This window comes from Emydura macquarii, unplaced genomic scaffold (assembly GCF_026122565.2).
Source record: "Emydura macquarii macquarii isolate MOO-44397 ecotype Brisbane River unplaced genomic scaffold, CSIRO-AGI_Emac_v2 contig_383, whole genome shotgun sequence".
Classification (NCBI taxonomy): Eukaryota; Metazoa; Chordata; order Testudines; family Chelidae; genus Emydura; species Emydura macquarii.
In genome coordinates this window covers 10,027,242-10,043,679 of record NW_027130520.1, presented here as the reverse complement: position 1 = coordinate 10,043,679, position 16,438 = coordinate 10,027,242, and the positions used below count along the sequence as shown (strand labels likewise).

Below are 16,438 nucleotides of genomic sequence, written 5' to 3'. Positions count from 1 at the left end.
AAAATAAAATCTGTTTTTTTCCTATTATCTAGATTTATCATAATGCTGGGGGAATACAGCAAGGGGGTATGGAGAAAGGCGGGTAGTTCAGAATTTTGTTTTTAAAAGAGAGTTTGGTTTTTTTCCCCAAGAAATAGCACAACATAAAGAATTTCCAAGAATCTGCCTGTATATTCATGAAAATAAGTGACCAGCAGTAATAAATATATTGGACTAGTTACCCACAATAGCAAAACGTTGTCATGGATGTGTTTCTTGTGTATAAATGGAGCCAAACATACATTAAATCAGTACTTTATAATCACTCACTGAGCATTAAAAACTTATTTTCACTGCATTAGAGATTCACATATTTAAAAGGCATTACCATTCATACACAATTGGCAGTCAAAACCAAAAAGTTATGATGCTAGCATTTTTCAGGGATGGATTAACACAAAAAATATTATCTCAATTTTAATTTACACTGGATATATTTAGCACAAAGTTTAAATTACTGAATACATTTTGAAAAATGTAAAGCATCTTCCAGGCAACAACATATTTGAAGAAGGTTCCAAACCCATGGGGCATATCTTTTAGGTTTACCAAACTATAGGCATAAGAATGTTAGTAACTATTCTCCAAAACTTCTGGATTTGGTTTTGGGATAATGATCTGAAAGTATTTCAGTATCGAAGCTAATATGGTAAGTTACAACATGAGGAAGATTGACAGTCATTTAAATACAATTGTGACTATTTTGTCATGTTAGTGTATATAATCACTGAATAATGTTTATATAATAATACTGAGGCACTTAATAAAGCTATTGTCATTATTATGCCTTAAGATTGGACTGAACACGCCTTCCATTGAAGTCAAAGCAAAATTCCCAATGATTTTATGCAATTAATTCTCCTGAGAGGAAATTATTATTCCCATTATTATATTGTGTGAAAACCATTATTATAGTGTGAAAACATGTATTGAAATGTCCAAGGTACTCAGTGCTTTCAATGACCAGTGGAGTAAATGACAGCTGAGAAGGCTCAGAACTTGCAGGATGCATTTAACATATCATAAGATCTGTTCCTAAGACAAGGAAGATAAGAGTCCATTAATTTTGGTTCCCAATATTTGACAGCTACCAATACAATCTTCCAACTTTACTGTTAGTCTTCATGATGGGACTCCCAAGAACTGAATCAATCAAAAGAGACACTTAAAAATCTGGTCCTCAATGGGAATGTCCTTTCTGAAGCTCGGAGCAAGCCCACTGATAGACAGACTCATGCTAGCTCATCTGGAGTAGCATGGATGTTGCAGCTCAGACAACAGCATAAGCTCTCAAGACCTCTGGCCCCCTAGATCTGAGACCAGGTGGCAGGCTGGAGTCTCCGATGGAGCCACAATGTCCACACTGCTTTGTTTAGCGCTCTACCTCAAGCTGAGTTAGCGGGAGTCAATCTACCCAGGCTTGGAGATTTGCCCCTGGTCACAGTGTAGACATATCTAATGAGTTTTCCAAGATCACAGAGGAAGTAATTGTCAGAGCCCGGACTATGACTCTGAAATGTCTGACTTTGGTCCTATGCCGGCTCTTTCCATTTCTCTCTCTCATATTATTCAGAACTTAGAAATGATTTTTTTCTGTAATCATTCATTTCATTTTACTGGGTAAATATCAGTATCTAGTTTCTTATTGGCATACTGCATTAAAATTTAATTTGCAGAATAACTGACTCTTTTGAATAGAGGTATGATGGATCCTGATGATAAAGTGTTTTGTCTTAGTTAGGTTATTCCAACCACTGTTGTGAAGGCTTAAAAGAGAGTAGATAAAAAACAGCTTTCAAAGGTGTAGGAGGAAGGTCTTTTAAAAAAAATTCAAAATATTTTCTTTAATGAGGTGCTAAACACAGGATATGTAACTGAAACCAACTAATAAAGAAAGGTTACTTACCTTAGTAACTGGAGTTCTTTGAAATGTGTTGTCCCTTGGGGTATTCATTGTCCGTGTGCACACACTTTGGGCACCCGATACTGAAAATTCTTTATTAGCAGTGTCTATTGGTCTGCACCTGTGCCCTTCATCACATTGTGTTCCCAGCTGAAGGCACAAAGGGTGGCACAGAATAGCTGCCTCTCCAGTTCCTATCACAAACCCAAAGAGGATGAGAGCAGAGGGGAAAGAGGGTGGGACATGAATACTGATAGAACTCCAGTTACTATAAGGTAAGTAACTTTCCTTTCAGCTTCATGTGCTGGTCCCTATAGGTAATCACTGTGGGTGACTTCCAAATAATGTTTATTGAGGAAGTGGGTGTGAAGAAATGTTCTGTACCACATTTGCAGGATTGCTGAAGCATCCTCAGCCAAGACTTGCATCAGGGCATAGGGCTGAGGAAATATGTGAACAGACCCTCAGGTTGCTGCTCTACAGACTTCTCTACAAGGAATCTCACTCTTGGAAGCCACCAAGGCCACTTGAGTGCTGGTAAAACAAGCCCTAATAGACTGAGGAGGAGGGGCTTCCACAAGCTCATACCAGAGGAGGATGCAGTTGGAAAACATTTAGAGAGTCTTTGGGAAGATACTGTCTCTCCTTTCATCCTACCAACAATGGAGATGAATGACCTCAAAGATCTTCTGAAGGGCCTTGTCCTGTACAGGTGGAAGGCCAGAGCTCTGCATACATCTAAGGGATGCAGTCTCCTATCCCCCTTTTTTTTGTGAAATTTTGGGTAAAATACAGGAAAGTGAACAGTCTGATTCACATGAAAATCAGAAGGAATTTTGGGGATTAGGACGTATTTGGAGTAAAAGCCCTTCCCCCTGTGATGAGGTAAAGGCTCTGTAGCCCTAACTGGAATAGAGAGAGTCCAGGTCCTGTCTGAGCATCATCACTGAATAGGGATTAGGAAGGGTATTTTGGGGCAAGGGGGGGAAGGGGCAGGGATTCAATCATGTACCCACTTGCAATGACGTCTAGGGCATTTGTGTCATGTTATAAAATGCCATATTGGAAGGAAATGAGTCAGGTAATCATGAAAAGGTGTCAGAAAGATTGGTCATGGGAGGACTGGTTGATGGCTCTTAAATATCCCATCAAAATGCTCTCTTGGTAGGCAGCTGGTCTGGAGCAGGAATGGCAGTGGTGCAGTACATTTGCCATACTGTACCCTCTGACATTTTCTCAATGACTCAAAGGTCTTCTGCTGTTAGGAGAACTGAGAGATAGGCCATGCTGCAGTGGTTTAAAATATTTTCTGCAAGGAGCCAGAGTGTATATTCCCAGGGAATGAAGTGTGATGCAAGAGTCCTTAAGGAAATTAAATGACAGATTTTCTCACTTAAAAGGCTGTTACCCTTGAAGGGAAGATCAGCCATTGCCTGGACTTCAGCCAAGAGGCTCACTTCCTAATCCCTGAGGTCATCATGGCACAGGGCACATGTCTGCTTGCTGTAATTAATAAAGTCACAACTCACAAGTCCCCAGTAGTTTGCAATATGGAATAATAGGTTGGTGAAAAGTTCTTTCTGCAGAAGAGATCTAGTCTGTTGGCATCCTTGTTCAAGGGAATGGACCTGGCTTGGTAAAATCTGTTCTGCTCCATGAGCACTTGGACAACCAGAGAGCTAGGGTTAGATTGGGAAAACAAGTATTATATCCTCTTGGAGAGAACAAAGTATTTCTTCTCAGCCTTCTCAGGAGCCAGAGCACAAATGTGTATGTGACAAACTACAGAGTAAGAGTCATCCAACTTTATAGGTGGAGCTGTCCATACCATCTGTCTTGTGGAAGCATGGTCAAAGGCACACCCTGGCGAGCAGTGTCTCGATGGTGTCGGAGCATCCCCAACTAATGCTTGGGACTGGGAAAAGAAATGTAGTCGGTGTAATGATATCTCTCACTAGAATCAGGTCAGATAGAATCAGCGACTCAGGATCTGTGAAAATTGCCAAGTCCTTGGGAATGAGGTTACACAGGAGAACTGACCAGGGTCTTCGATATAGGTTGGTCTGCCATGTGGGCCTGAGCACGGTGGTCTTCGTGCAGTGTGGTACTGCCAGGGTGGAGGGTGAGTGTCCCTTCCTATCCTTACACATCTTTGTGGACAGTTTCAGAGCACTGGAAGCTCCTGGTATCATCAGCGCCAACCCATGTTCCCCAAGAATGGAGTCAAGGGAGAAGGAGAGGCAATCTTTTCCTTGGAGGACTCACGCAGTGATTTGCCTCTCTTTTTATGAGGGTGTTTCTCCTTAGCTTTGTCATGCCTATGTTACATACAGTCCTTGGGCCTGCTGGAAAGTGCCACTGCCGCGCGCGCGCGGGGGGGGGGGCACTACTCAGAGGCTCCAGCCAATGAGACAGCAAGTAGGAGGGTTCTAGATCTAACAGGAGCCTCATGGAGCCTCCATTAGAGGTCTGCAAAGTCTGGACTCCAGAGACTGCCTAGTGTGAGGAGGAAAGGGGGACAGGTCTCACACTTTGATGGAATGTGTGATTCTCCAAGGCAGTAAAGGTAGCTCTCTTGTAGGTCATTCAGCAGAAGACCCAAGGACAGGCTAGCCAGAGTTTGAAGTCTAGGTCTCAGGGGTATATTAAGTGCCCCAAATGACAGGAGAACAGGGGGCACCCCAATTCCCATTAACTAACTACAACTAAACTACTAACTAACTAATATATAAACTATCTACAAATATTTACAGATCAAAATTCAAGCAAAAGCTAGACTGCTACAGTCACAGGATGATTCCGTCCCAGACCATAAGTAGTAGAAATAAACTGGAGAGGCACTCAGTTTGTGTCCCCTTAGACCCTCGGTCCAAAGTACAAGGAGATGAAGAGTGCAAATGCAGACCAAGAGACACTGCTATTGAAGAATGTCCAGTCCCAAGCACACAGAGTGCATGCAACTCACAGTGAATACCCATAGGAATCAGCACTCAAAGAAGAAATGCTAATTTAAGAAAGAAATGGCACTCTCATCTCCTGTTTGTTTGCAGTCACTTGTTGGATTATAATTTTTTCCTGGTAAATCACTTCATGTTGGGTATATAGTTCAATATATTAACATCTCCGTCCTTCCACCATTCAAGGCGAATTGTTGCTATGCAGTGTTCTGTGTGTAATAATCTTAATAGAATTAATGAGAAAAACACAACAAAGAGCAAAATAGTTGTGGACCAATTACATGCCCCTTTTGATTCTCAACCCATCTGCTTCCAGAAACAGACATTGTTTCCTAGTCCTATGTAATTATCAGGGTATATGATTGTCTTTATAACCAAAATACAGTGGAGACAGCTGAAAAGTGCAAAGCTTCCTGACAGATTCTGCAGGTCCCTTGGTGTATGAAACTACAAGAAACAATGTATTGTAATGCAGATGTTCATTGATTCCCTGCAGAATTTCACAGACTGAGTCCTTCACTGTGTGACCTACAGGGAGTTGTACTTTTCACTGTACCCACTATATAAGGTATCATGCCCAAATTGAGGTACTTAATGAATCTGAAAATTCATTCCCTGTGTACACATCATGTTCTCCAAAATATCCAACATCATATCACTTTCTGGTGAACTAGAAGTTTTCAGCAGAGCTATACCTCCAGAGCAAGGGCTAACAATAGAGTAATTTACTCATTTATATCACCTTTCAAACAAGGATTTTAAAGTGCTAATGATTTGATATTTTGTTCTCTGATGTGGATGTACAAATGGGAGAACAAAGGAACATAGGATTTACCTACTGGATCAGACCTATGGTCCATCTAGTCCACTTCCCTGTCTCTGGCAATAATCAATTCCACATGCTTCAGTGGAAGATATAAGAACCCCACATCAGGTAGATGTGGTATAATCCGCCTTCCTCTTCCCCCACCACACACAGGTCTCAGACTGATCTCTAATAGTTAAAGATTGGCTTTAACCCTGAAGCAACACAAGGAGCAACTCCATCAAGCTTCTGCCTAGGGTACAGCTAGAATCCAGCATCTTCTGCATCTCGATGATAGTAAACACCCACCCACTAGTAGGTCAGACTGGGGCGAAACCTCTAGTATATTGAGCATCAAAACATCCTCTAAGTTAATACTTCACAGATGGGTAAACCAAGGCCCAGAGAGGCTAAATGAACACTGTCAGGTTAAAAATAATATATTTCAAGGTTGGTTTCCTTATCTCTGTTACTAATCAGATCCTAAAATTATTAAACTGGAAAAGATTTTAAAAATCTAATTTACATTTCACTATTCCTGCTGCTTCTTTGACTTTTGCATTTCTCTCAGCTTACACAGTGCAAATAGACAAGTAACTTTCATTTTGGTTTCTAGTCAGTTTCACTTTCCAGTGCTTGTTGACAAGAATAAACCTGCAATGTTAACAGTTAAACACATTATAAGGAGATATTTGTTTAATTCAAATTCTCTCAACTGGAATTTATAAAAATACTGAAAATATTTTTATTCAAGCTAGATTCATTTTTTGCAACACCTAAATTTGGGACTAAATTTGACCAGACAATATACTTTAAGTGATTTATCAAGGTGCACAGTGACTGACTAGGAATAAAACCCAGATGTATTGACTTACACTACAGTCTCCAACTACTAGACAATCTTTCCACCACTATGCCTCTGCTATTAGATTTTATTATGTTGTCTTCTATGAGGCAGTGGTAGTCGGATGACATTCCATCTCACAACCCACAGCAACAGACAGTGAGATACGATTTTATACTGTAACCTCTTCAGGGCAAGGATCATGTCTTCCTCTGGTCTTGCAGAATTTCTATCTAACATCTGATCATGAATGGGGGTCAGGACATTACCATAACAGTAAATGACTCTAATACAGATTATCAGTTTTAACACTCAGCGTTACCAGCATTGATTTTATTGTAATTTTTGGTTTTTCTCTTAAAACACCAGCTTCTAGAATGGGGATGTCAAAGATATGGCCTGCTGGCCATATCTGGCCCACAGAACAGTTTCATCCATCCTGTGGTCTTCCCATGAATCTCTGGGCTAGTTGCACAACCCCAGAGTCTGCACTACAGGGGTTTGATTTGTAGAGCACACCAGTATGATGTGCTCTAACTTTCCCGCATAGACTCTTCTAGTGTGCATTGATGTAGTCCTGTCAATGTGCACTAAGGAAATAAATGTGCACACCAGCAGCGTCCACCACGGGAACACACTAGTACACTCTATAAATTATATCCCTGTAGTTCAGGCTCCAATGCAACAATACACCAAAACTTGCACATAGGTGTAGAACTAATTGGTCACACTTAAGAGGTGCTGGAAAGCCATAAGTATGGCAGAAGCTCGTACATGTCCCAGGCGAGGGGAAATGGCACTGAAGAGCACTTACCCACTGACTGGAGAGTAGATAACCCAGCCTGGGAAACAAAAAAAAGAGAAAACTTCTAAGATGACAAAGAGTGAATGCCTATTGTGGCCAGTAGCACTCTAAAATCTAAAATAAATGTAAGTAATTCCCAAAATGATTCATCTTCATCTATTTCTGTTTTAATAACTTTTGCAGAATGTGGCAGGGTATAGGATCAGGCCCACCATGTGAAATGTCTCAGAGTGATGAATATTGTGATTATGTGCAAATCTCAGCTGTTGTTTAAAAGAAAGTAAAGGCTAGAGTCACAAAGAGATTTAAGTGTTGTGACACTCAGTGTCACAATGCCTAACTTTTAGGTGCCTAGAAAATCAATGGGATTCATAAAGCCTGGGTTCAGCATATAGGCTCCCTATACAATGAATGGGGAGAGACAGATGCCTAAGAATGGGATGCATAAAAGCCAGCATGCTGAGAACTGCCAAAAGTAGCCAATCAGAGGTGCTAAGCAGAGTGTGTGCGAAGTTCTGCCCCTCAGGGAGTTGGGCATCTAAAGACACGCTGCAGGGAGGTGCTTATCTCTACTTGGGATTCACAGCCAGGGACCCCTACCTGGAGTCAGGTGCCTCATGTGGTGATGGAGAGTCACTTGCATCATAACTTTTAGCCTAGTGATTAGATTACTCCCAGAGGATATAAGTGATCCCCTGTTCAACTCCCACCTCCTGGTGATGAGAGAGCTTCTAACCACCAGGATATAGAGTGATTCTCACTGGCCCACAGTATACCTTAAAGGTTCAAGAACTACAAGTCAAATAAAATGAACCCAAAACTCCTTATTTTTTAATATCTCAGGATTTTGGGGGACTGACATGATTTTTGAATGACTGGTGTTGTCAACATTGTACAGTGATACCTGTAATCAAAAGTCCAAATCTTTATCATTTAAAAACTAATCTGTGAGAAATATTTATCTTTCATTAAAATGAAAAACATAAAATGATCATTTAAAGCTGGAGTAAATCAAATATCCCAAATACTATGGGTTGGTTACAGCTGTGTTATAAGACTGTTTATTCTAGAACGTCTGGTTAGTAAGTGCTTTTGTAACTTCCCTGCCAATGCAGTACAGTCCTTTAAGAGAGTTGACAATACACTGGAAGATTGTTTTCCAAATAACTGGTTTTATTCAGTCAAGCTGAGAAAGAGAAGCTCCTTGTTCAGAGTTGTGCAGATGCACCTTCAGGATCCAGACTAAGATTGTGTTATACAAGAGAATTTATACTGAACATAACACTGAATAATGACTATGACCTACTATCCACACCAATATGAAAATAATATGAAGATCTGCATGTAATATGTGACTATGGCCATGTAATAAAAGAACTCCAGAGTTCAGCTGCCCTCAAACCTTGGAGACAGCCCTATACTGGCATGCCTTCCATCAAACTTTCTCTCTGTTTCTAATGTACCCATGATCATAGTGCACTGTGTCAGAAGCAGACCTGTAGCACAAAAGAGATTAACTTGATGAGTAACATCACAGCCCCTCATACCATGCTGTTTCCATGCCCTCTTTCCATTTCTAAACTAGTGGTGGAAACTGGATTAAGGGAATAAGATTCAGAAAATTTCCCCCTTTCTTCCAGTTTTTCTTGCAATACAGGAACTAGCCTTTCTTCTTTTAATCCGGTATCCACTTCACTACAGAAGATTTATTTAGACTGCCTCTTGTTTCATAAAGGGCTCCAAAGTCTGTAGTGATTTTGACACTTTGTTATAATGTTTCTTTAACACCCGCCCACCCCCTCCTCATATCCCACACCACCACCCAACCTCATTTTCATATGGATACAAAGCATCAGGATAAAATGATGGTTCATTATAGTGGTACAGAGCTCTTATCTTCATCCGGCAACAGTCATTTCCTTCCAAAGATTGAAATGCAAATGTGAAAATTAATGATAACTGCATTATCTGATAGGAGAGATAATACCGATTCACTGTCAGAGTAACACACAGTCATTCTATGATTTCCTCTGCTTCTTCACAATATTCTTCTTACTGTCAGACTATATCTATGGTTAACGATGTTTCATGGATTTTTGTTAATTTACATCAAATAGCATTTCCCAGATCTTATATCTGCCACATTTCCCCAGTCAAAAAAGAAACGAAATCAGGACTGTAATCTCCCAGTCATTCTTAGTACTGGTTTAAAAAAAAAAAAAAAAAAGGCAGTATCATTAGTGTCTGTTTCAATCTCACAGTGGTCTACTACCATTCCAATCTATACCAAACACTTTCTTTGCTTTGTACCCCAAACTGTTTCTGGTATTACTAAATAATGCAGGATAAGCCCAACAATCAATACAGAGTCACAGTGATTCATACAGATGGCTGCAGTAAATCTATTAAGACAAATTTTTCAAACCACCTTTTATAATAGGCAAAGATGTGTACTCTTGGGTATACAAAATACAGTAGAACTGCACTAATCCACATTCTACTAAAATGGTACTCTATAATTCGTACAATATATTGACCAACTTTTCCTACCGTTCAGTAAAAAGTTAATAGTCACACAGTATTTTTATGTTTTATCATTATTTTTCTACATACATTTTCTGATACATCCTCATAAATAAGAATCAACCTACAGTGGACAAATAGCTGAACAAATATTTTTTGATACATTATTCTGGACTTTATTCTTGTTTTTCTTCAGCTGCTCCCTAATTTATAAACCTCGTTACTTCACAATAGGCCTCACCATGTGAAGGTGAAGTGGGACTTCATCCTGCTTCCATTGCTGTCACTGGCAAAACTTCCATTGACTAGCTGTAAGCAGGATTTGACTTGCAGTGAAAGTCTACTGTATATTCATACCTACATAAACAGGTTATGTAAGACACGATCATCAATTAGAATCTTAAAAATCAGTCTTCAGCTGCATTTTCCTCAGTATGATTTTTTTTTTTGGCTTGTACGTGGGGACAAATCCTCCCATCGTCCTCATGAGAAGAATTCCATTTGACTTTAAGAAAGTTCAGTTCATTTTGCCACTGTCAGATGGGAGTAAGTATGGTCTAGTGGATAGTGCACTGGAGTTAGATTCAGTAGACCTGGGTTCATCTTCTACCTCAAACATAGACTTCCTGTGTAATTTGGGGAAAGTCACTTTAACCTACCCTATGGCTCAATTCCCTATCTATAAATTGAGGATAATACTTCCCTCCATCAGAGGAGTTTTGTGAAGATAAAAATCCATTAATAATTGTAAGGCACTCATTGGTGATGAGAACAATATTAGAAGATAGATAACTGTCAAAAGAGTTAAGTGTATTAGGTGCTGAGTTCTTTAGAAAATCTGACACATTTTAGAGGTCTAAAAGGGAGCTGAACTTTTTTGGAAAATCTTATTCCAGTTCTGGTGCTTGACACTTGAAATTCACCCTCCCCCCCTTGTGAAAGGTGAACAGGATTTTCCAGGGTATGATATGAGATGTCATATACTGTAATGTTTTATTATTTCATGATCAAAAAGTAAATCATACTTAAAAGCCAGTGTAATTGAAAATGCACAAAGAAGGTATCATTGAAATTTATCTGAAATATGAAATTCTCAGAGAAATAAAAATATTTGCATTTATTTGATGTGGGACAGGATTTGTTGCTACTAAAGCATTATAAATAAACTACATTCAAATTTCACATATTATAAGAGTGATATATATTACAATAAATCATTCATAGAATTCATTTGTAGATTTTGGCCAAAAGAGATGACTGTGATGCTAAAGCTGACCTTCTGCATCACACAAGCCATAGAACTTCCCTGACTTAATTCCTGCTTCAAGTCCAATAGTTGTGGTTGAACTAGAGCACATCTATGAAAATCATCCAGTCTTGATTCAAAGATTTACAGTGATGGAGAATTCACCACAATCTTTAGTAAATTTTCCAAAGGTTAATTAATTACCCTCAATGTTAAAAATTTGCAGCTTATTTCTAGTCCAAATTTATCTAGCTTCTACTTCCAACCACTGGATCTTGTTATACCTTTGTCTGCTATACTGACGAACCCTCTGTTATCAGATTTCTGTTCCCCACATAGGTACTTACAGACTATTCATTTCACTCTTTAACCTTCTTTTTGATAAGCAAAGTAGATTTGATTCTTAAGTCTTTCACTACAAGACATGTTTTCCAATCTTTTAATAATTCTCATGGCTCTTCTCTGAACACTCTCTCCAATTTTTCAGCATCCTTGAATTGTGGATACCAGAATAGGACATGGTATTCCTGTAGCAGTCACACCAGTGTCAGATAAGAGGTAATATAACCTTTCTACTAGGGATGTAAAATACTAAACTCTTAAACGGTTAATCAATAAGTATTAGTCTTACCATTAAGACTAATACTTATCTGCTATCCGGCGATGCGGTGGTTAACCAGCGGTGTGGGCTCGCCATCTCCATGGTGATGGCGATGGGCCATGGCGGAGGCGGCTGCGCTGCTGCTGCCGCCCAGAGAAGCAGAGGCCCTAGTGCAGGCGCTACAGAGCATCGTGCTTCAGAACACCCAGGGGCCATGGGTCCAAGACAGGAGGGTCCCCCCACAGACTGGGGGCGCTACCCAGGGGCTGAGGGGAGGAGGCAGAGTGTCGGGGGGGACACAAAATTATATTGGTTAAACAGTTAACCAATATAACTTTAATAGTTTAAACAGTTACCTTTTGTAACCGATATTTACATCCCTACTTTCTACTCCTCCTCAATATTCCCATTTACTCAACCAAGAATCACATTAGCTCTTTTGGTCACAGCATTCCATTGGGTGACTATGTTCATTTGAAGACCCTTATGCCTTTTTCGAGTTTTTGCTTCCCAGGACAGAATGCCTTAGCAAAGTCTGAATATACGACACTATTACCTTCATCAACCAAACTTGTAATCTCATCAAAAAAGATATCAAGATCTATTTTCCATAAACCAGTGTTGTTTGGCATTAATTATATTATGCTCCTTTAATTTATTATTAATTGAGTTCTACATCAGCTGTTCCATTATTTCACCCTGGATCGATGTCAAGTCCTTTTTAAATATTGGCACAATAGTTTTCTTCTATTCCTCTGGAACTTCCCCAATGTTCCAAGATTTATTGAAAATTAACATTAACAGCTCAGAGAGTTCCTCAACTAGCTTGTTTTTAAAACAAAAAACAAAAAAAACTCTTGGATGCAAGTTTATTCGAACCTACCGATATAAAAATCTCTACCTTTTCTCACTGCTTTTTAATATCCTCTTGAGTTACTGTAGGAACGGAAAGTATTTCATCATTTTCATATGATATGAATACATAATCTGGCTTTTTCTCAAATACAAATTTATTGAATGCTTCTGCCTTTTTCGCATTATTATTGACAATTCTACTATTTTCATCTAGTAATGGACCAATAACATTCTTAGGATTTTCTCTGTTACTAATATACTGAAAGAAAATTTCTTTATTCCGTAATTCTATGAGCCATAGAGTTCTCTTTCTATCCTTTTGATTCCTTTATCAATTTTCTACAATTCCTAACTTCTCCTTTATACTCAGTGCTATCAACTATATCTCTGTGTATACATACACACACACACACAGCTTCACTTATATATATATATATATATATATATATATATATATATATATATATATATATATAGCTGCTTCACTTTCCCTGTAAATCAGATTAGTTTTTTTAACCTGCATCGTTTTCTCTCTTGATTATGGCTTTTTTGGGCATCTAGTAAAATACTGTTAAACATTTCCCAATTATGATTCTGTTTAAAGTCTTTCTCCTAGCTGATTTGGTTCATAATTGTTTTCAGCTTTGAAATTAGCCATTTTAAAGCACCAAATATACATGTTACTAAGATTCTGTTTGCACATAAGAAATGTAATCAAGCCATGATCATTTTCACCTGAACAACCACTAGTTTTTAGTTCTGTGATCAACCCCTCTTTATCTGTCAAGGTCTAATACAGAATTCCCTTGTGTTGGATGCCACACTTTTTGGGTTAGGAAATGGTCATCTATAATTTTTAGAAATTCTGAGGATATGTTAATGATGGCAGAATAAGATCTTCAGCATATGGCACTCAGATTGTAGTTCCACATGATTATGCAGGTTTTTTTCTTACAAAATTATACGTAAGTACTTAAGGACATTCATTCTGATCTTGTTTTCTCATGTGATTTGGTGGTCTGTAGCAGTCAGCAATCAGAACCCCATCTTATTCAATATCTGTTAGAACACTGATCATTATCATTTTAGAACACTGATATCGTACATATAGAGAGAGATTAAAGAGCTATAGCACATACCATGACACTCATTTGATAACAAACACTATATTTAAGGCTGAAAAATTACTTCCCTCATAGACGCCTGTTTTCATTCACACATCACTTTTTGAAAAATAAATCCTTTTCACATTAAATTTTCCATGCCTAATGCCCAATCATGCTCCCCAAACTATATCTGATCCTGGAATTTTTGCCATTAGCTTTAATAGAAGCAGGATCTAGCCCTTAGTCTGTCCAAAGTAGAAGTGAGAAAGATTTGAGATAAGGCTGCATGACAGTGTGAGCAAAATTAAGAAATTTGCTCTTGCCTGACAGCCTTGAGGGCACAGGCCATCTGCTCCAGCCCCCATGTCTGAATAAAGTCCTCTGTTAATTAAAAAATAAATATTTTTAACACGATAGAGGAACAAAAATTGTTAATAGTGAGGACAATTTACGCATACATTTACACAAGATGGCTCCCCCGGAGCTGCTTTATAGTCAGTGAAGGGAATGATCTTGTGAGCTGAAAGAGAAACCTAAGTAGGAGCTGCCTGTAGCTACAGCACATTTAGAGGGAAAAAGTTAATTTTTTAAAAAATTATTTTTGTTTATAAAAATGCACCCAATTGCAAAAGTCTCTGGACACACTGGCACAGTTTCATGAAGCAAATTATTTTTTTTAAAGAAAAAGAGACAAAAATTCGCTTTCAGATTTGGGGTTTTGATTTTGACCTATCCTTAATTATAAGTTAATTACTAATAAATATCTCAGAGCCTGAATCCCCCATCAACTGAGGATCCTATAAATCACAGAGGTGTCACTTAAACATAAACAAAGAACGAAACCTATTTTTTAAAAATTCAGCCTAGGTCAAAAAAAATTACCATTGAATGGCTGTTCCATAGCCCTTGATTATCACAATCCAGTTCCAATGGAAAGTGGAAGCACCACCACAATTGGTACTATTATCAACTTGAATCTCAGTGAAGAGATCAAGGACTGAACAGGTAATGGAGATTATGCCACCCTCTAATTCCAAGAAGTGGATTCTCTAAGAAAGGGCAGAGGCACATTGGGGAGAAATGGAGGTAAATTTGTATTGGCTCTTCCTATGCTCTACTGGTACATAATCTTCAAATAATCAAAGATGTCATTCTCCAGCATTGTCAAGCCAGTGAATTTCATGAAAACTAGATTTACTCAAAAATTGTACAAAGACAAACTATTTTCATTTTTCCTGTATTGCATTGCACGTTCTATTGTTTTTTATATATATTAGTAAAAGAACGAATACAGAATTTCATTTAAAGAACTAGAAAAGAGAAAGTGAGTGTGGCAGGAGCATGGCATGTGATGTATTTATTCTCTTCTGTGCTACAAACATGTTATTTCCATGTGATAGACTAATATTTAAATGAATTAAAGCTCTGATTCAATTTTAGTGGTGGTGACTTCTCTAAGGACAAAAAGAAGTTTCCTTATATTCATTCTCAGTCTCTAGTTTCATCTCCACACACAGTATATTATTATACATTTAAATCAAGAAATGTATCTCTTACCCTTTTAACATCCAGGACAAAAATCACCAAGTATCTACATAAAAATTTAAAAAAAAAAAAAACCAAAACCTTCTATTTCTTTCTGTCATCAAAAATATCCCCTCAAAGATTCCTACACATCAATTTAATTCACATAATGACAATAACAACCAATAATAAAAATTATAGTCTCAAGTACATTCATTTTGCTCTAAAAATAAAATAGCAACAAGGAAATCACAAAGCTTAAGGTTCTTAAGAGACATTTTATTCCTATGATAAAGGGAGTAAATTTAATGCAGCAATAACAATCTCAAAAACAGTAAAGAAGCTGGAAGAAGCTGTTCTCTTTCAAAAGAGGTTTTCATGCAATTTTAAATTTACTGTAATACATTTTAATACCAAATCTTGTTTTATATAATACATTGCTTTGTACAGAATAAAAACATATTTGTGTATATCATTAACAACATTATAAATGAAATCATAATAATCAGAGATATACTGTATCTTCATTTTTGTTTGCATTATATTTTCCAGCTGCTGGTTTCAGAAAATTACCACAGGAGTTCTCCTCTTCATGCACAGCATACAGTAATTTGCAAATTCAAGCAAGGATGAAAATGTGATTGAAATATGGGAATTCTTTTTAATGAAAAGTGTTATTGCATTATAAATTATTGCCAGAATACTTTCATAGCTCCCTTCTCTGATGCTCATCCTTTTAAGGGGAATGTTCTCTGTTTAGAAACAGAGCTACTCTAAGGATATGTTTTGCCCTTAGGATCGAAGAAATACATTAAATACAATGATTTGGGACAAATTCTGCTGTTCATAACCAAGAAAAATTCCACGGAATTAAGCTGGAAGTTTGCCAAAGTGAGGACTATAGGATCTAGCCCTTTGTTTTTATGTATTTTTAAAACACAAACCAAGTTTTACCTATTTACAACTAATGGCTGTTTGGAGCTCCCTCCCTCACATGCCCATGGAATTGTGATACTGCCTAATATTACTCCAATAATATTGTATTTGAAAAGTTTTTACTGTTCATAACAGAAAATGTTACTGCAAATTTCTGTTTACACATGAAGCTCTTACAGTTTATTGATCGCAGTCAAAAGGTTTCTCTCTTAATTCTGAAGTCAATGACCAAGGTGCGTTAAATTATTTATATTAAATGAAAACTGATAAGAAAAGTCCTTGAAAACATCATTG

At 37.9% G+C, this 16,438-nt stretch overlaps 1 protein-coding gene across 1 annotated transcript in view; it reads right to left on the bottom strand.

Annotated features, from left to right (window-relative positions):
• Positions 1-16,438, bottom strand: part of ZFPM2 (zinc finger protein, FOG family member 2) — a 425,771-nt gene that overhangs the window by 300,037 nt on the left and 109,296 nt on the right. The gene's annotated exons all lie outside the window — the stretch shown is intronic.